At 41.4% G+C, this 20536-nt stretch overlaps 1 long non-coding RNA gene across 1 annotated transcript; it reads right to left on the bottom strand.

Moving 5' to 3' along the window:
- Nucleotides 1–3875: 3875 nt before the first annotated feature.
- Nucleotides 3876–12353, bottom strand: LOC125905013 (uncharacterized). The gene is made up of 3 exons (XR_007451611.1): nt 12234–12353; nt 12041–12127; nt 3876–5634 (listed from the first exon to the last, which is right to left on the bottom strand). It is a non-coding gene; the product is annotated as an uncharacterized LOC125905013 (long non-coding RNA).
- Between the last annotated feature and the right edge of the window lie 8183 nt (nt 12354–20536).

Below are 20536 nucleotides of genomic sequence, written 5' to 3'. Positions count from 1 at the left end.
ACCAGGATGTACGGTATGTGACTGTATTTCTGTAAAAAAACAAAAAACCCTAAAAGCTGAGCTGAGGTCAAGACAGTAGCTGGCCAGTTAGCACATTTACAACACAACCCAATGTTGAAAGAATAACAGTTAATTATCGTGTGCCAGCAAACAGCAATAGCTAAATGGCTAAAAAATAATGTTGTAATAATATAATGATATAATAATAATGTTCACTGAGCTTAACGGTTAATCAGAGTGAGTTCTCATGTAATGGCTTTAAATGTATTCAGGCCCAGACACACCACTCTGCCACTGATTCAACATGCTGAATGGGCAAAAATGCAGACAAGGGAAGACTTGTGCCAACAGGGCGGGACACACTACAAAAACTCGGGTGACAAATGCTCACCAACGGCCAAACAGTGACTGACAGCCTACCAGTCTGGTGTGCCAGTCGACATGATCCAGTCAGTTGATTGAGCAGCACTACAGCCCTCCTCTTCTGATCACTCGGAGTACTATTTCTGACACTGAAATGGTGCCATGTTCAAACTTACAGTGAATTCTTTAAATTCCCTCCCTGTTGAGTGTTCTTCTTACAAATGCATGGAATGAGAGTAGGGTCAGCTGCCTGTGGGTATGAAGTCGTTGTGTGTGTTGGAAGGTAGTCCACTCCCTTGGAGGAGAGAAAGTGGCCTCTTGTATGTGACCTCTTTTCTCTGCATTACTGTTGTTGCTTAATGCGTGAGAGAGCACGGAAAGCCTCGGCTTTACATTACACTGTTTTTAGATTAAGTCTGCAGAGTCAAGTGTGTGACTGTGTGTGTGTATTTCTTCTTGTAAGAATCCATCATACTGTTGTAAAGTGGCTATGAAGCTTGCCACTGCTATGGACCCCAGTTTAATCACTTCCCCTCATTGTCTGTCCCCGGCTGCAGGAAGGAGTGGATGGAGAAAGATTGCATTTCCTTTCAACAAACTGTCACCTTGTGGGTTTCTGTTGAGCAGAAGTGCTTTTGGGAGGCTAATGGGCAGCTGCTGCTGCTGGTGTCTTCTCTTTTTTTTTCTTTTTTTTTTTCTTGTCATTTGAATGGTTGTGGTTGTGGTAGATGGAGAGATGGCAGGAGGGAGATTTGTAACCTGAGGAGAGGTGCATCCCCAGGGTGTTAAGTTAAGAAACAGGACAAGAGCTGGGAGAGGCGGAGCGTAAAAAGGGGGGGTGAGATGCAAGCAGAGATAGTGCAGCTGAGGAAGAGCGAGGGGAAATTATCTGATTGAGTTTTAATGACAACAAGAAAAAAGAGTTGCTCAGTAAGGCCAGACTGTGAAGGTTGGGCTTAAGTCAATGATTACTGCTTTGACTTTGATAAAAACTTCCCTCTGTCTTTCTCTCTCACACACACAATATGTCACACACATAAACACATGCACAGACAAACTCGTGTCATGCTCACTCATGCACATCTTGAAGCATCACACGACCGATGTGTCACGTCCGTAACCGTCCAAAAACTAATCCCAGTTAATATGTTAACTCTAAGGCAGTACTGTGATCAAGCTCCACATGATAAGAATAATTTTATTCAACATATTTAGAATAATAAAACCTGAATATTGGTATAAATGATCAGCTAATGTCAGCTCCAACATAAAAGTAGTGTCATTCTTTCACTGTTCCATATCGGTCGAGCCCTAAGCAACACACTGTATCTCACCCTGTTTTCTGCACGTCCATAGAGTAATGCTACACTCACTATAGCACGTGCGCACCCAGCCCATGAATCATTAACCATCTGCTGGTTGGGTGGAACGAGGGAGGGAGGGAGGGAGGAGGATGACAGAGAGAAAGGGAGAGAGAGTACAGAACAAAGTCTGCTTTTTTATGGCTTCTCTAAGACCCAAAACAAAGGATCTGTTTAGTTGCCTGCAGCATGATGGGAAGATTGGGATGAGAAGGGGGTGGTGGTTAACGCAGGCAAGAACAGAGAAGCTCAGTAACTACTTATGGTGGTTTGGAGAGGCTGTTTGTGACACTGACATTTGTCATTTGTTGTCTTTTACTGTAACTTGGTGTCATTTCTGAATCATGATAGCACAATCGATGGTGTAAATTAACACTGACTGAAATATCTCAACAACAGCTACGTGGATTGCCGTGACATTTTGTGCAGCTGAGGAAGAATCCTAAATACTTTGGTGATCCTCTGACTTTTCATCTAACTCCATCAGCAGTTTAAAATTTCACATAGTCAGTGAAATATCTCAACACACATGATATGGATTAGTAGGGATGCACCGAATTTTCGGTAACCGCATATATTCGGTATTCAGTGGAAAAAGTGAAAAGCAAGGCCAAATAATAGCGGCGTGTTTTGATGACGCAATCAAACAGCGTGCGGTGACGGACGGAGTAAAATGTCGGCAATGTGGCGATATTTTACTCCGTCCGTCACCGCGCTCGCATTTGCGACTAAAAATAGTTTTGTACGGGCAAAATAAATCATTCAGCACGCTATGTGAGTACAGATTTCAACCAGTAGCAGAAACGAAACGGTGAATCCCGCCGGTTGTGGGTTGAACGGGGGTCACAGACACGGACAGGAATATGTATTCCTGTCAAATACGGCGGCGCATGATAACAGCTTACCGGCGACGGAGAAGTCCGGCTCCAGGTGAATAACTTGTTGTCATGACTGCCCAAAAGTACCTGAACAGCCGAGCCGTGGCGGCACACAGTATGTGGCCTATCAGAGGAGAAACGAGCCGTTCACATTTCTCTCTTTGTGTCAGTAACGGCCCACAAACCTCACCGCACTTCAGGGACTGTTCTTTACTTATGAAGGGACTGTTCTTTACTTGTCAGGGGAGGAGGGTGGCTGGTTGATTCTTATTTCATTTATTTATTTTATTTTGATCCCCCCTATGTTAATCACTTATTGATGCTGTTTTTGAAGTATGAATAAGTCAGTAAGTAATTTATTCCATTGAAATATCATTGATGTATTATAGAAAAGTGATTTATAAATGACAAAAGGCACATCTGCCTCATTTTTGCTGTGGTATCGTGATACTACTCAGAACCGTGATACTTTCACTGGTATCGTACAGTGGGTCCCAATTTTGGTACCGTGACAACGCTAATCTGGAGGTATTTCATCTGCAAAAACTAATGAAATACTAAAAAACGGCATTCGGTATTCGGTACTCGGTATTCGGCCAAGTGTTTAATTTTATTCGGTTTTGGCTTCGGCCACAAATTTTCATTTCGGTGCATCCCTATGGATTAGTACACAATTTTGCACATTCATGGCTCCCAGAGGATAGATCTCATTGCCTGGGTCTACTGACATCCAGACATTTGGATCCACCTACTCCAATAAGTTTGATTTGACTTATTTGTCTGGCGTCATGACATGAAACAGTGGTTCCTAGGTTGAAATAAGAAACAATTTATTGAGCACAGCAGGGAACTAACGATTAGCCAGTCAGCACCACAGGCAGGTCCAACGGCGTTATCAAACTTTAACACAGATGGCGTGTCTTCTCACTGACCATGTTTTTTAATTCGCTCTGCTCCACTTTTAAAGGGAAACTTATGACATGGGCACTACACATAGGTAAAAATTCACCTGGTGGACCCCCAAGTGAGAGGGGAGCTTCAGGTATTGGCGACACAATGGGACAGACATCAATCATCTGCACACGCTGCCCACTCTACAGTGACACAAAGCTCGTTGAAAAATTTTCCATTAAGACCAGTGTGTTGGCACGGCTACACCGCGGTATGGATTTAAAATTACATAACATTCAGGTGATTGTTGGATCCATGAACCACCCCTCCACCCACCCTACCCAGACCTTTCATCCCCTTAACTTATGTTGTTGTCCGGCCGCATGACAACATGAAACGACGGCCTTTTTCATCAGTGTCTGATGAAGAAGTCACTGCCCAAGTGCTGGTATTTGACAACTTCGGAGTGAGAACAGGTTCGGTTCGGTTTTTCTTTAAGAATATACACTGAGCAGAGGACACATTTTTGATGGCAAAAATCTTGGTTTTCCTAATTTCATTTCTAGGGTTACATTGTTCTGTTGTCTTACAGAATACACAAGTGTGTAGTGAGTTTAAATAAAAGTTATCTCGTTACTGTTGTGAAACTTGGATTAGGTTACTGACAACAGATTTTTACAGGTAATTAGTAATTGTATCAGAACATTTTTAAAGTAACCTTTCTAATCCTGACCACCATTCATGTCATATGAAAAATTCTGCATCAAATGTTTTCTGGTTTTCTGAAATTAAGTAACTTCCTAGAGTTTTACTTTTTGCCATCAAAGATAGTTAACTCAGCTAGTTTTTGTCATTTGTGTTTGAAGTGTAGGCTACTTGTGGTCCCCTGACTTTTCCTCTCGTGCCTATTTAACCAACATTTTGGAAAACCGAGATTAGCAAGGTGTGAAAGTGAGGCAGGAGTCTAACTTCTCTCTCAAGCTCTCCTAAGTGTGTACAACTGAGTGCAGCAACATGAATGCCTTTGAGGGGAGACTGACTGAAAGTGTGCCCTGTTATCCCCGCAGAATTCAAAGACACAGGATGCTTGGAAGGGAATCAGGTGGCAGTGTGTTGCAGCCAGGTGGAGGCTATGGTTGGTACAGGTTTAAACACTTCTGCCTTTAGACCTGGTCAGATGACACTCTAGTGCTGGGCAGTTACACATTGCTTAGTACAGTAATTACTTTTTTTCTTAACAAGCAGTGTGATGGCATAGGATTTGAAATTCAGTAACTACATTACAGCTACTAATCACAGCAATGCCTGAAAACATTGCAACATGCTTTACACCTTGTTTCTATATGTGTTAATACAGAGAATGTTAGTACTGGTTTGTGTTCAAAGAGAGTAAAGGTACAAGTAATATCAGTCGTTTATTTTGCTGTTTAGTAATTAGTAATGTAATTGATTAGCCCACAGTTTTCAAGTACGTCGCCAAATACAGGCCAGTGGCACTCCCAAAAGGATTGGCCTCCAATTTGCCTCCAGTTACTTTAATTATGAAATACCTGGGGGACCAAAGTTACTGTCTTTAGGTGCCCTCATTTTATAAGCTAGCACAAAGGAAGGGATATCTTGTGTGATATATGAAGGCATCCATTGATACCAAGCACCAACCTGCGAGGCTGAAAAATTAAGCCATTACTGAAAGCCAACAAAGAGGCTTCTTGACGCTTAAAAAAATGCCACAACGCATGTATGTAAAGATACGTAAAACATTAAATCAGGATTGTTAAGGAAGCCAAAAGGTTCACTGTACTGGTATTAGTCTATGCACATCAAATGACCACTAATAATTCAATCAGGAGAGACAGAAGAATGAAGTAAAGATAATTTCTAATACAGAATATGAGTGTACAGATTAACAGATAATTTGTGCTGATTAAGATTTAACAGAAGTCTTGGACACCAGAGGGAGACATTTTGTGATCGAGGGACATCTGAGCGGCAGCAGGATAAATCTCCCCATAGAGTCCAGACACTGGTGGTGGTGGTGGCTGATGACTCTGAGGCTGCTGAGGCGTATGAGGCTGATGAATCCGTAAAGACCAGGTGGTGAAGGGGAGGTGGAGGGTGTGCATGACAGCAGCAAGAAAGCACTATGGCAGAGAAAGAACCATATTTAATGTGAGGAGCAGTGAAATGATAGGCGGACAGAGAAGGTGTGTCGCTGTGCTATTGGTTGATCGTGAATCAGCTGAAAACTCAATTGACCCACCCAGACAATGACACCTAAAGATCGTGAGTGAGCATGCGGGCGAGGAGTGACAGGCAGGGTGAGAAAGAAATTTACAATCTGAGCATGAAAAGTATTGTCTTCCTGATTGAACTTTCCCTAAAGCTTCATTAAATGTAAAATGAGAAATCGAAGTATATCAAGCAAAAAGCTATTTGGAGCAGACCTTTTGCATCATTTGTGTTTCTGTTTTCAGAAAATATATTATGGCTGAGCTAACAATGGTGCTATCAGTTGCGAGTGAGGGGATCCTCAAAGCAAAAAGCTACTTATTCAGTCAGTGACAGCGGCAGCGCTGCACACTCAGGAGCTATTCATATCCTGGACACCTCTAATTGCAATTTCCTGGATTGGTTGAATGTGTGTGATTATTGGGCCGGAACATCTTAAGAGTCTTGCATGGTTAAAGCACGGCAACCTAAATAAGTAGGTACAAATATGCATCATTGAGTGTTGACTCAGCCGAGGTGAAAAAGGGAGATGAATGACAACCATGACAAATGCTATAATTCCGAGGTACTATATTACCCTTTATTGTGACATTTTCTGAAAGCATACGAGCCAGTGGAAAACACCATCCAGCCTTGTCAAACAGCACTGACATGTTCCCTTTAAATGAATATAGCAGTAAAATTATGTTATTGATTTCTTAATGGGTCCTCATGACAGCTATTACAAAGTAAAATGAAAAAGTAGCAGTCACACCATATAAATCAGTAATGTGTGGTTAGCATTTACACACTTCTCCGACAGTGTCAACAAAAACTGAAAGCAGTTACAAGCAGGGAGCGAATTATTGCAGAGCTGTTGTGTTGGATAGTAGAAGATTGTACAGGTGTATCTAATAAACTTTATGCAATTATTGGATAGGATTCAACATATTGCTCTAATTGAGTTTCTGCCTTATGGTGAGTGTGCATTTGGATTGAGCCAAAGAGGAGTCACAGCCTTTCCAACAAGTCAGTCCAAAGAACTTTTGCTTAAAGTCAAACTTTGTTGAAGTTTGACAAGCAACCAATTGCCGGCAATTGGGAAAAGAGAGACTAGAGAGTCCAAAGTGAAATACATTATCATATTTGCTGTTTTGCACCGTAAATTGGAAAAACCTGCACTGCTGGGGTATAAATTGCTCCACAAAAGACGGTTTGCAGTCAGTCATTAAAATATGTTCTCTTGAATTGATTGTTGAGTTAGCAATCATAGACTGTGTAAAATAATGGATGCTGCCACTGTGATGTCATCATCCAGCCTGGAGTTTAGCATTTTGGTCTTCGCCATCTGACTGTGGAAAATTCAGTGGACATAACCCTAATGCTAGCTGCTAGCCAGGTTAGCACAGTTCATTTACATATATGGTTTACTGTGCTAATGCTAATATTCCCTAAAAGAAAAAGAAAAAACAGTCTTAAAATCATTAAAACAAAATGTTAGCACTGACTTGGTGGGTCTTTTCAGGTGGCTAAAATACCCCTGTGCCTGTCTGGTCAGGCACTATCTAATGTTACATCACTTCACTTCTCACATGATGGTGCTTGATGAAAAGTCAGGGGATTACCAAAGTCATTAAAATTCATCCTGAGGGGGAATATGTGTACCAAAGTAGTGGCCCAACCAAGAGAACATCCCTTGAGCCACGTAGTGGTTCAAGTGTTTGCATCTGCCATCATATGTAGTTTTGATATGGCAGAAAGATACCGAAAAAGCTACTGAGTGGATTTTGAGTTGTGGTTATTTCATTTAGTCTTTGCTGCACTATTTAACTTTATCTTAAGAATACCAGCTTTGCCAAATATTTTGAGGATAATTTATATTCTTTCAGAATTTATTTTGCACATTATGACTATAAGGAATATCTTAAAACAATCATCATTGTTCATTACAATTACCACAACACATCACACAATAGGAATCCAGCTTGCAAATTGTGTTGCTTTTTTATATATATATTTTTTCTTTTGGCAACGATCACCACAAACCCTCTTGGTGGGCCTGTTTTTGTGCTAATATATACGTCACTGTGCATAAGATAATGCTCTCAAATTGTATGTGTGGCAGCAAACAGAAGTGTGTTGCAGTAATGGCAGGGGGCAAGAATCGAGCATAGCTGCAAGCTGTCACTCTCTCTCTGACTTAAAGAGGCAGTGCGCTAACTCTGCACACACACAAACACACACAGTTACACACCAGCTATTATACCCAAGCAACCAGTCTGGAGGAAATGAAGCATCATTGTCATAGGCAAGCGCACACACACACACACACACACACACACACACACACACACACATCACAGCCTAAAGTGTTCTCTTTTGTTGAGGAGGGCAACAAAAGACAGCGGGACAATGAGAGGAGATGGCTGCCTCTGAGGGAGGCAGTGAATGAAAGAAGTAGAGATGGAAGAAGGAAAAAGAGAACAGAGGTGGTGTTGTTGTGATGGAAAGGTGAAGGCAGGCAGGGAAATGGGGGACTGGATGAGCAAGTGCTGATTTGTATGGCATTTAACCACTAGCCACATGTCAGTGTTATTGTGTAGGCAGTGGTGTAGGGAATATTAGTGTGCAGCAGAAGAATAGGATATGCATTACGTCACTTGCGTGCAAGCAGCTCTTCAGTAACCTTGTCTTTATCTAGGAATGGGAGCTTTTGCATAAACAGCATTTGTAAAACGCCAGGGACACCATCAGTGCCAGAATCACCTTATTTCTTGGATTTATCACAGCCCAAGGTCATTAACATGTCCTTGTTCAGACCAAACCCTGTGATTTGTCCTTCACTTTTAAATCCCAGCCTCTCCGCTCAGATCGCCTCAACATTCACATCACACTTACACCTTCTCCCCGCCGTGCACACACAGCTGTGCACGTCCGTACACAGACATGCTTCCAGATACAGCTCCCCACCCACACACCCTCCAGAGCTGAGCAGAGAAGGGCTGCGGATGCCTGATACCTCGCTGTGCTCTGTCAGAGACCCAGTGGCAGGAAAGTGGCCGAATGCATGTGCAAGGATGGGGGTGGGATTAGAGCTATTTAAAGCCGTACGCGTCTGTCTCTCCAGGCTCAAGCACCAGATACGTTCCCCTCCTTCTCTCTTTTTCCTTTTTCCACAGAAAGCATCCCATGCACCACTGTGGCTCAGTAAAGCAGGCATGCAGGCCTCTGTCCCTGAGCTCAATCCACTTATGTAACATCGTCATTGGTGGAGAAGGAGCACCATCTGGGCCTGGGGCTACTGTACTCACTGTCCTCAGTGTGTGTGTGTGTGTGTGTGTGTGTGTGTGTGCGTGTGTGTACGTGCCTTTGTAAGTTTGTGAAACAGAGAGGGAAAGGATATTACTGTTTCTCATCAGTTTTCTTAGTCATTAAAGGTGTTACACATCCTATCAATATACACACACATATATATGTATATAAGGACAGGTCCATTTAAATGAAAAGTGTTTCAAACTGTGGGTTCCACTGTTGTTTTTGCATAGATTGTGGCTGATAAACATGTTAGAATTGATTTCACAAGCCGCCTTTTAGCAGCCTTTGGGCATCTTATTCCTTTTCCCAGTGTAGGACTTATTGCTATTTTTACTGGGGTGTCCAGGTTATCTGGGGGAGATAAGTAATCGAGTGTGGGGTGCCTCAGGGCTCTATGCTTGGCCCATATTTCTTTTCTATTTACATTACTCCTGGGACATGCCATTGTTAGAAACATTCCCAGGCTCCATTCTTATGCAGATGACACACCACTGGGTCTTTCCTGTGATCCTGACAAGACTGACCGACTAGACATACCGCACAACTGTTTCAGACATTTAAAACTGGGTGTTTTGAATTTCTTAAAGTTTTGGATGTTTACTCTGTTTAATTTCTGTTTACTCTGCTAATATCACTTCAGTGAATTCTGCTATTTGTTAACTTGAGTTTTATTTTCATAATTGTGGCCATTCTGACCAACAAGTCTTCAAAATGAAATATCAAAATATGTTGGTTATACATGCCGTCTGGAACAGGACAAACAAGGGTCTTCTGATGTGAAGCCCCTATAGAAAGGATAACATTGTTTGTCCATGCCTCCCAAAACTATTTCATAAAGAAATGTTTTCTGATCTGACATCACTAGGGCTGTACCCAAATATTCAGATATTCGAATATTCGTTTCTGTGGGTAGGTATTCGTTATGAAAATTTGGTATTCGATATTCGTTTTTTTATTTACCTTTTTTTATTATTATTCATTCATTTATTTATTTATTTACATTTTTTTGGTGCTAAATTTAGTCTTTTTGTTGTTGGTAAATGTAGGTTATCAATAAAAATCAAAACTTTTAAATTGCATTGTTAAAAATGTGAAAATATAGTATCGCCTACCAACGAAGCTTGTGCACGGCAGGCTTGAGCGCACCCGTCTGAGGCTGTGGATCAATGCCAAGTAGGGCTGCAACGAACAATTATTTTCATTGTCGACTAATCTGTCGATTATTTCTTCGATTAGTCGACTAATCATTTTATCAAAAAATGTGTTGAAATGTTGAAAAATGTCGGTCTGTCTCACCCAAACCCCAAAATTATGTCATCTAATGTCTTGTTTCATACACACGCCAAAGGGTTTTAGTTCACCGTCATGGGAGAGTGTGTAAAGCTGCCAATATTTGAATGTAAGAAGCAGCAATAAGAGTTTTTTTGGGTTACGTTTATAATACTTTTCTATGAAACATGACTCAAACCGATTAGTCGACTACTAAAATAGCCACCAATTATTTTAATAGTCAATTAGTCATCGATTAGTCGACTAATCGTTGCAGCCCTAATGCCAAGTTTTACCACTTTATCACTATTCCCGCTAACTTGTCTTCTGAATCTTTTGAGTTCTTCTCTTCTCTTCTTCTTTTGAATTTAATATGAATTATGGAACCATTTTTGTCAGCGTTTGTTTCCCCCGTTTTGTACAATAAATTATTGTTTAAAGTTTCAACAAGTTTCTTTTGGAGTGCGTGACACAAGTGTGTTTTGAAAACGACCGCGGATGTACACAACAGTAGACATTATATTCTATTCAGGCCGGCAGAACCAGCAGCGCATCGGCTCTACGGTGCACGGCACCGCTGATTAACCATTTTATTGCAGCACAGAGTATCTGCCAGCAGGAGGAGGGCTTCGCAAGGAGTCTTTCAAAGGAGCCAAGCCTGGTGTAAAACCGGAGAGAGCTGGCAGCACGGCCACAGACCGACATATTCCCTTGATCTTCTCATCACATTATTATTAGTTTCTTTGTTAGCTTGTAAAATCAGTGGTGTTCTCACTCAACTGTGAACACTTTTGAATGTCAGAGCTTCACACCAGCACATTAATGCAGCACATGCACACAGCCTCAGTCATTTTCTTCTGGCATCAAACATGAACACAAATATTGTGCCTTGACCTCCACAAACAGATCAAGAAAATAAATCTCTCTGACATTCATCAGGTCTAGTATGTAGTTAAATAAAGGCTACTCACCTTGTTAGCACTGCTCTTTTACTTTTAAAATAATGCGTATTGAGAATAATTGATGTTAAAATGTTACGCATAGCACTGTTATTATTGTTTCTGTCTTATATCATGAAAGCTCGTTGTACTTTATGGAGATGAGGCAATGTAAAGATTAAAAGTCAGCTGGCAGTTTTTATAGAAGGCATGGTAGACATACAGGACATCTAGCAAACTGAGATGTCCGTTGTCTTCTGTTGAGTCACAGTGAAATCACAAACTAAGCTTGAGTGGGGGCAAATCTGTTAATCCCCTTATTCTCAACATCACAACTTTACTGGCGCTGATTTAAGTTTTCCTCAAGGACAGGGAAAAATTTTCCCATATCCTTCAATATTACTAAACGGGGGCTGTTTTTCATATTCAGAGCCTCTCACTCCGTGGTTATTGGAGCATATGTTGGGAAGGTGTAGGGGCAGTGGACCTTGTCCTGCTGGGTTGCCACTGGGCTGCAGCGAGAGTCCGAGTGACAACAGAAAAATATCATGTCAAAGCCATTGCCCCGCACCATGATGCACAGAATACAAATGCCTGCAAAGTGTATGCAAACACTAAAATTACGAACTGGGAGTTACACTTAAACTAAAAGTAAGCCACTGCAGTCCCAGGAAGCAGAGGCGCAGTTTCCTAGAGAGCCATCAGACCACGGCTTGCTCACTTTTAACAGCAGAACAAAGACCAAGAAAGACTTGCACTTAGCTGAAGGCCAGATAGAAGCCACCTGAAGTTAAGGATATAAAACACACCAGCCTACCTTCACAAACAGCAAAGTTGCGTTAAGCAAAGGCTTGAAGCTGACAGTATCACTCCAGATCTAACGCCAGAGGACAAGCCAGCTCAGCTGCAAAACAAGGAACATAGGCAGATATAACACAAATGACACACCATGTACATTCAGCACCGTGGAACTGCAAGAATGCATACCTTACAATCACTGGGAAACCTACCCATGAAGTTGGGTTGTTGTTTCAGCCACGCTAAACGGTGGACCACATCACCAGCATAGAAACCAGGTAGGAAGTCCCCAATTGAGCAATAATAACTCAGCTGGATATAGTACTCACTGGCGCTGTCCAGTAATTACGGCACTGCTGAGTCATTGAATGCAGCTCTGTAACCATTAATGGACAGAAGAAAAAACCTAATCTGTTACACTATCATTACCTTTAGCTAGAGTGCAATGTAGTTTGCAAGCAACTATGTGTTTGTTGCCTGTATTCATTTTTGTGTTCTGTATGCACACATTTATGACAATATTAGCTGTACTTATACAGAATAAACAGTTGAAATACCAGTTATTTGTTAGTATTTTTATTCCTAGTGTGGTTTCACAATGTAGGATTTGTATCATTCAGTGATTCAAATAAGTTTGTGTTCATTGATGGCTGTGTTATTAGTTGGAGAACAAGCAATCAGAGGCTTGTAGGACTAAGAATGGGGATGTTATCTTTTTACTTAGATATTAACAAATGGTCAAAAAAAATGGCAACATGCGTGGATGAATTTGATGCAGCTGATGCTTTGATGCGGTCCGGTTTTTGTGAAAAACTGCATCAAGTCAGTAACTTGGGGGCGCAGTTGACTCATTTAAAATAAAAAAAAAATGACCATAGGACAACAGAGTGACAGTAACACGTTGTTTCTTTTATTCGTTACAAATAAATTTGCAGGTTTAGCTTACTCAGTCAGTGCAAACAAGGGCTGCCTCCTTCGTCTGGCTCAAAGCCAAAGTGTTGCCGTGTTGGCGCGTTCTTTGATTTCTTCGAGACTAAATTGTCCACCATTATCGACTCCCCGTCACTGTTAAACAAACTCCAGGCTACAGTAGAGGCCTTGGCGCATGCTGAGTCTGGGCGGACCTACGCGGAGTCCGCTCCACATACGTTCCGCGGTCCAGTTGGTCTCAAAAAAACCCAGTCCAAGACAGAGTACCGGACCGAATTGGTATTACCGAGAACCGACCCAACCCTAGTACTTACTCACCCTCCTGCCGACAAGAAGTCCAGTGTAGTTTTTTAATCCACAAAACTCGTTTGGGGTATTGAAGGATAACAGTTTAACAGTTAATAACAGGATTTTTCCATACAATTGAAGTGCATGGAACCCACGTCCAAAATCATTTTGAAAAATTATGCTATAAAAGCGGGAGTACATTATGTTTTTTCAAGTCAATTTGCATGCCGTGACTTCAGGGCACTTAGATTACGATGGACGAGCCGTTCTGACGTTTTTGAAATGCATTAGCGGAGTTTTATTACCTTTTCAAAATGTTTTTGGACGTGGGTTCCATGCACTTCAAGTGTATGGAAAAATCCGACTAGCTGTTACTCTCCGATACCCAAAGCGAGTTTTGTGGATTAAAAAACTACACTGGACTTCTTGTCGGCATGAGGGTGATTATGTACTGTCTGTATTTTCATGCTAAAGTGGTCATTTCCTTTAATATTAGACTGAATGAAGTGAAATAAACTGGCAGTAAGTCGTATTACCAGCCTGGAATTGAAGACCTACATAAATGTCTTACAATGTGTGGAATCAGCCTCAACATGGGAATTATAAGTAGAAAATGTAGCCTCATGTACTTAACCTTCATCTATGAATTTTCTCAGGGCATGCAGGTGCTCCATCAAGGCATTAATTCTCCTCCTTTGATTAATCTTTGCATATTTGTTCCGTCACTTGAGTTTGCCGCCTCAGTATCTCCCGATCGAGTCATCTGTCCGCCCAGCTGCTATTCTTTCACAGCCAGCCACAGTGCACTGACTACAAAGGGCAGTTAAAAGTCACTGTCCACCAGATTGTCTTTTATTTGTTGCCTTTATTTTCCAGCCTTTATTCTCCTGCCTCTTTGAGTTCTAAAGACCATCTTGCTGCCTTTTGACTATCGCCCGCCTGCTTTAGCCCTCTGGATTTCTTGTTGCTGCCTCCTGACCTAGTTTTTCAGTGTTTTTACCACAGCTGTTCTGCCTCCTGAGTCTGATTTGCAGGACGAGATCTGTGATCCAGTGTTACACCTGCAGTTTGTAACACAAGTGTCATGATTCTTTTCTCATATGCAAATCCATTTAGGTGGCATCCAACAGCAGGAGGCGGTACTTCTTCTTTTCATCCCAGTTTATTTGGATAAAAAAACATCATCACTGTTAATCAGAGTAATTCTTCTATGTGTGAATGTGTTGTGCTTAAAGTTGTGTGTAATACTGCTCAGGTAACCACGATATTTTGCAGCTGATTAGCTAAAGATCACAGAGTCGCAAAGTGGGAGGAGTTATTTACAGGATGTGGAAATAATTTAATAGTCCTCTAGCTAACTGCTGGTTGGAGTCATGGCCGTACCCACCATGATGTATAATACACAGGTCATTCGTTCTGTCACACCTGGAGTACTGCCCAGTCATCTGGTCAAGTGCTGCTCAAAAACACCTTAAAAAGTTTCAAATTGTACAGCACAGAGCAGCCAGATTAGGTCTTTATTGTTCTTTCCATGCCAACATGTGTGAGATGCATAATCGACTATCTTGGCTGACTGTGGAGGTGAAACTAAAATCTAGTCTTTTGTTAATCATGCATACTGTCATCTTAGAAAATACACCTCAATTTTCAGGAGATAAACTAGTATGTAGTGGTTTTTGTCATGGGTATGTGACACGTCAAGTGAGCACTGGTCTTCTGATGGCACCAAGTCCACGAACAAATTGAATAATGAGAGCCGTTCTTTACAGAGGGGTCTTATCTGGGAATGTGCTCCCTACCAGCATTAGACAGATTAATAATAGATATTCCTTCAAGATCTCCCTACTAAACTAAAATGTTGTTATGACAGTTCTGGAATATTTTTGTTATTTTATTTTTTATTTGGTACAGTGAGTTTGTGACAGTTTTGTTTTTTACTCACTTAATGTCTCATTGATACTGTGGGATTTTAAATTGATGTATTTTTAATCTTGTTTTGTGAGTGGACTCCAGGAAGAGTAGCAACCACTTTGTGGAAGCTAATGGGGATCTGCCTAAAAATAATTGTACTTTGGTGCAGCAAAGATATTGTATAAAGTCAGGATTGCCAACTTGCTCATTTGACCACCATCATTGCTTGTGCATGTGTGACTGTGTGTGTGGGGGTGGTGACGTGAATAATCTTTTTTTTTACAATGTGGTTCTTTGATTATGTCTACAATTTAAAACTGGACAGCGTGTGTAACAGGTAACTACATAATTTTATGAGTGGACTGATTGTTCATCAGTGCCATTCATCCCCAGACATCATCTGAGAAATACCTCCTGTGCAGTCTCGCTACGTTACACAGTCGCCAGCCATCATGATGCTGGCTTGTTAGTTTCTCTTTCACTTTCTCCTCATATATATTTTTTTTTAATTTTCACTGCAAGAGGATCATGACGGAGCCTGGTAACATATACATATAAATGTCAATTAACCCTGTGCTTACTTTCTTCATTAAGACAGATGAAAATTAAAAGAACCCGTAAATCAAAGCTGAGCTCTGGGAAGGGAAAAGATACAGGACAAGATGAGGAGGAGGAAGTATACCCACTGAGCCCAGGATAGGATTAGCATTATGTCCCTATACTGTTCAACACAAACATAAACTAGTCTGATTCAGTTTAAACAATGTTAATACCACAGAGATATGCTGTATATGTTCTTTGGTAATTACAGTGGACCCTTCAGGATCAATGTTACAGCAACACAAACACGTGACATAACTGTAGTGTAATAATATAGTGTTATTGTGTAAATGAATTATGTATACTTCACATTTTGTTTACATTTATGTTCTGTTTGAGACACAGTTCTATAATTTAAATCCAATATGATGCAAGCTCAACACAAAGACAAGAAAAGAAGGTGTTAATAATTTTCCAAAATTATTTTTGTTGTTCACATAACATGGTCAAAATTAATATATATAAACACTTGAAGATCCACTTGCTACTGTCAAGTGTATGTCCTATAAAAACTAAAGTAATGTCATACGGAATATTTAAGGCGTGCTGATGGATTCACATCATCAACTCATGCATTGAGTAACATTACAAGTTAACGTTCCACCTTAAAAGTCACCGGCAGTCGGCCCAGTGAATGAAGTTATTTTTTCTCAGACTCCAGCTGCTGTGAGAGGCAGCAAAACATCCTTTCATTTTATAGTTACAGTAATAAAACTCTCCACAGTATGAACAGTGGTTACATGAGCCTCAAAACCAGACACAACTCAGCCCTGAGCAGAGTGACCGTCCTCTACTGACCAATCAGACTGCAATGTTCACAGCTCCACCTTTTAGTACCAGATCTGTGTGTTAGGTACCCCAACAGAGGGGGGACCAAACATGGGGACGGTACGGAACGGTTCATTAGTACCATCCAAACACAGCAAATAATCGTTTTCAATAACCAATTCCTACTGAAGTGAAGAAGAAAGACATGCATACAGATACAGTATTATGAAATTATCCAGGAAATTATCCAGGAGGCTTCTTCTCCTCCCACTTCACAGCACTGTTGTAATAAGTCTATAATCAATTGGGTCCATGCACAGGGGACCTGTACAGGATCTGCATGAGCTGATCCAGTCGCTGTTCAAGCATTTACTGCACAGGTCAAGCTGGTCATCTTTCCTCCAATTTGCAAAATCTCCCCCCTGAGTTCTCTGTCCGTGTTATTTCATGCCTCAGCAGCTAAATGGCACACAGTTGATCTGCTGCAGGTTACAAAAAAACTCTGTAAGTGGTTTCAGTTCAAATGTGACCTGCTGCATTTTAGCAGAGGAAAAAAGGCCAGCAGAAAAGAGTGTGTGAGTGCTGTGTTGAGCCCTGCAGCCTCTTCACTCCCCTCTCTATGTTTCCTCCTGTGCAGAAGGGCCAGCAGTAATGACCTCCCTTCGCTCTGCAGAGCACCTTCAGCCTGGCCGTGGGCTGAGGCAATCTGTCGCTTGTTTGTGCCGGTGACATCTGCTCCCATGGGGACCCGGGATTATTTCTCCTCTTTTCCAAGCTCCTGAATGTGAACCTGTACGTTTGTGGATTTTACTGTGTGCGGGGGTGTGATGAGCGAAAGAGGCAGTGGGAAGAGCACTTGCACACATGCACATATTGTGGTTGTCAAGCGTTTGGCCTGGATGGCTTTGTGAAGGCAGACTCTGCTCATTTTATGCACATTGTAAATATATGAACAGCATGTAAACGGATTTTAAACATGCATGCATGTAATTTCTAATGAGATGCAGTGTTGGTAAGCTGCAGTTGCTTGTTCACACTGTGGGCAGCAGCGTATGGATCTTCAATGGAGGTTCTTTTTTGCTCTAATTCGGCAGACAGCTTGTGTGCTGATTGTGTTAGAGCTTCAAACTAAAGCAGGATTTATACTTTTGCGTTGAGTTAACACCATAACTACATTGTAGGCTCTGCTTAGACGCATTTCTGCTGTAGCCTACGCCTCAGCCTGATGTGCACCTCCTCAAGAATAGCCCTACATGCTGCGGGAATGCAGACCTCCTGTTTATCTTTGTAAGCTGAAAATCATTTCCCTCCATGGAAACAAAGCCTTTATCTACTTTTCTGTTTAATTTATGCAAAGCAGAAAGTCTGCCCTCTAACAAAGACAATACAGGCTATTGTCTTTGTTAGAGATGTTCCTGGGCACAGCACACAGGTGCGGTCGGAACTTTCTAAAAAGGTAGAAACCAGGTGCCAGCACGTAGGAAGCTACACAAATTTCAGACACAGCTCTGAAAAAAATGTAACAATAGCAAGGCAAAATATCAAGTGGACAAAGCTGCGGTTGGCTTTCAGTTTCGCTGGTGATAGTCTTCATGAACCGCAGTGGACCACCATGGTGCTCCATTCCACAGCTGTGGAGACATTAACTCAGAGCCAAACTTTTAACCTGCTGATGACACTGGAGGGAAAGTCAGTGTGCACCAAAATCAGGAGGATTAATCCTCTTACAGCTATGAACTATAAATGTCTGTACAACATTTCATGCTCATGCATTGAACATTTGGCAAATTATTTTAGTCTGGACCAAAGTGATGCAGCAACCATCATTCACAGAGCCATGAATCTAGCATGGCTAATATGATTGATCAAGTTCAATTCCTTTGACATTTTATGAATCCCACTGCAGTCTTGGCAGAGACATTAATTCCTTCCAGATACATGCCATATCTCACAAAATCTGACAGGAGCTATCTCTAACCCTAAACATAGCCATTTTGAACTTTCTGCCCTGAGTCAGGCAACATCAGGGGTCAGTAAGCTGCAGCTCAGGAGCGCATGCCGCTTTTTAGTTCCTCTAAAAAATTATATGGAAATGAATAACAGTTATTTTTAACATTAATCATTTATCTAAAGTGACTCACATTCTCCAATTGTAAAAATACGTCTCAACTGAAATGTGCATGATGCATCTACAGTCTGGCACTTTTTCCTCTAAATTTTGCCAAACCTCAGTAGTCATCGCTAGTCTTGAGTCTCCCTAGGCTAGCTATGAAATCCAAATCCCCAAAACAGTCTAGGACGAAAATAGAGATTTCAGTAGTGCATGGACAGATTTGTTTGCTTTCAATGGCAATGCTATAAAGTTTAAGTACCCAATAATAACAAAGAGCCCACTACTAATGAATGCATATTCAGACATATTAGTCTTGTTGATTGGCTGATTTAGGCTTAATGGGCTGTGTAGGAGGCCCCAGGGCAGACCCAGAACATGTTGGAGGGACTACATATCTCATCTGGACTGGGAACGCCTTGGGGTCTCCCAGGAGGAGCTGGAAAGCATTGCTAGGGAGATGGACGCCTGGGGTGCTTTGCTTGGCCTGCTGCCCCTGTGACCCAGCCCTGGATAGGCAGATGAAAATGGATGGATGGATGGGCTGTGTCACCTTCATTGTATGCTTGAAATAGGTTCTGCAGCTCTAGACATTTGATAGTAAAGGTTGCTGACCCCAGATCTACACCAACAGATAATCTGTTTTTTTAAATTACACCTGAACCCAACCCTTCAGTTTGTAAGGGCCAGCTCCAAACCTTACTTTACGGCGTCCTTAAATTAGCCCATGTGACCTCTGTTAATTATATTAGTTAACCAAACAGATAATGTGTTGTAGTAATGCTCACTTCCAGATCAGACTAGAATAGGTCCTATAACATTGTACAGTATAGCTAGTAAGTATATGTGAGCATTATTGTCCCTGTTTCTAATTAATGTTAAGTCTATTCGGCATCATTCTTGTTGATCTAGTGTAATGTTGTGATATTTGTAAAGCATAGCTTCAATTTCAGCCTTTGTTCTGCTCTTACGCTTGTATTCTTCTTGTACTTGTGCAATGGCCCTGTGATTTAACATCAGAGGTAATTAACACAGTTTGATGTGTGCAGTAGAATTGGTTTGACTGTGATTGAGTATATTTCTGCCCTGAGAGCAGTGGATTTACAGCAAACACTGTGCTCTACTTAGGGAACCCATGTATGGAAATTATTCATAAGAATAATGGCACAAGCAAGCATGTGTGTATGGATGCCTCTTAATGGTGCCCCATACAGTAGCCCCACACCAGTGTTGACTGATATGTTTTATGAGCACAATAAAAGCCTGCTGAACCAGATTATAACTGCAAACAACACACACTAAAGGAAACAGAGTGAGGAGGAGGAAAACAGTGAGTTACAACATCCCTGGGCTGTGAAACGCAATTTGTGGAGTGGTGGGAAGATACTGTATATAGTGAACAGTGTGTGTTCGGGTGTGTATTATGTATTCGCTGCACGACTACACAGCAGTGCTCTGGACCTAATCGCAACTTACTCTCGGTCAGCATTCCAACAATCTCACTGCTCCCTGCACAGCAGATTCAAGCCATCGACTTACTGTGGATCAAAACCAATTATGTCTGATCACCGACACAAATGGAGACAGAGGGAGAGAGAGGAAAGGTCTATAGAGGGGAGAAATGAGCATGTTAAAGGATCATTTTAGATAATGGCACTAAGCAGTGATGTAGTATTAAATAAAAGGGGGGGGGGGCTATGACCTCCATTTGGTGATTATCTTTATGAACCACCAAAATAAAAAACAATCAATTATAATTTAAGCTATAGCATCAATTTGATGTGCTTTACTATAATGTACAAGATGAATTATGTCGGCCAGAGAAGCCGGACAGATTGTGCTTGCAACAAAGTTAAACGGACTGAATCACTGCAGCATCCTTGACAATGAATATTTCCCCACAGGATT

This window comes from Epinephelus fuscoguttatus, linkage group LG17 (assembly GCF_011397635.1).
Source record: "Epinephelus fuscoguttatus linkage group LG17, E.fuscoguttatus.final_Chr_v1".
NCBI classification, from domain to species: Eukaryota; Metazoa; Chordata; class Actinopteri; order Perciformes; family Serranidae; genus Epinephelus; species Epinephelus fuscoguttatus.
The sequence above is the reverse complement of the archived record's forward strand: the minus strand, read 5'-3'. Positions and strand labels throughout refer to the sequence as shown.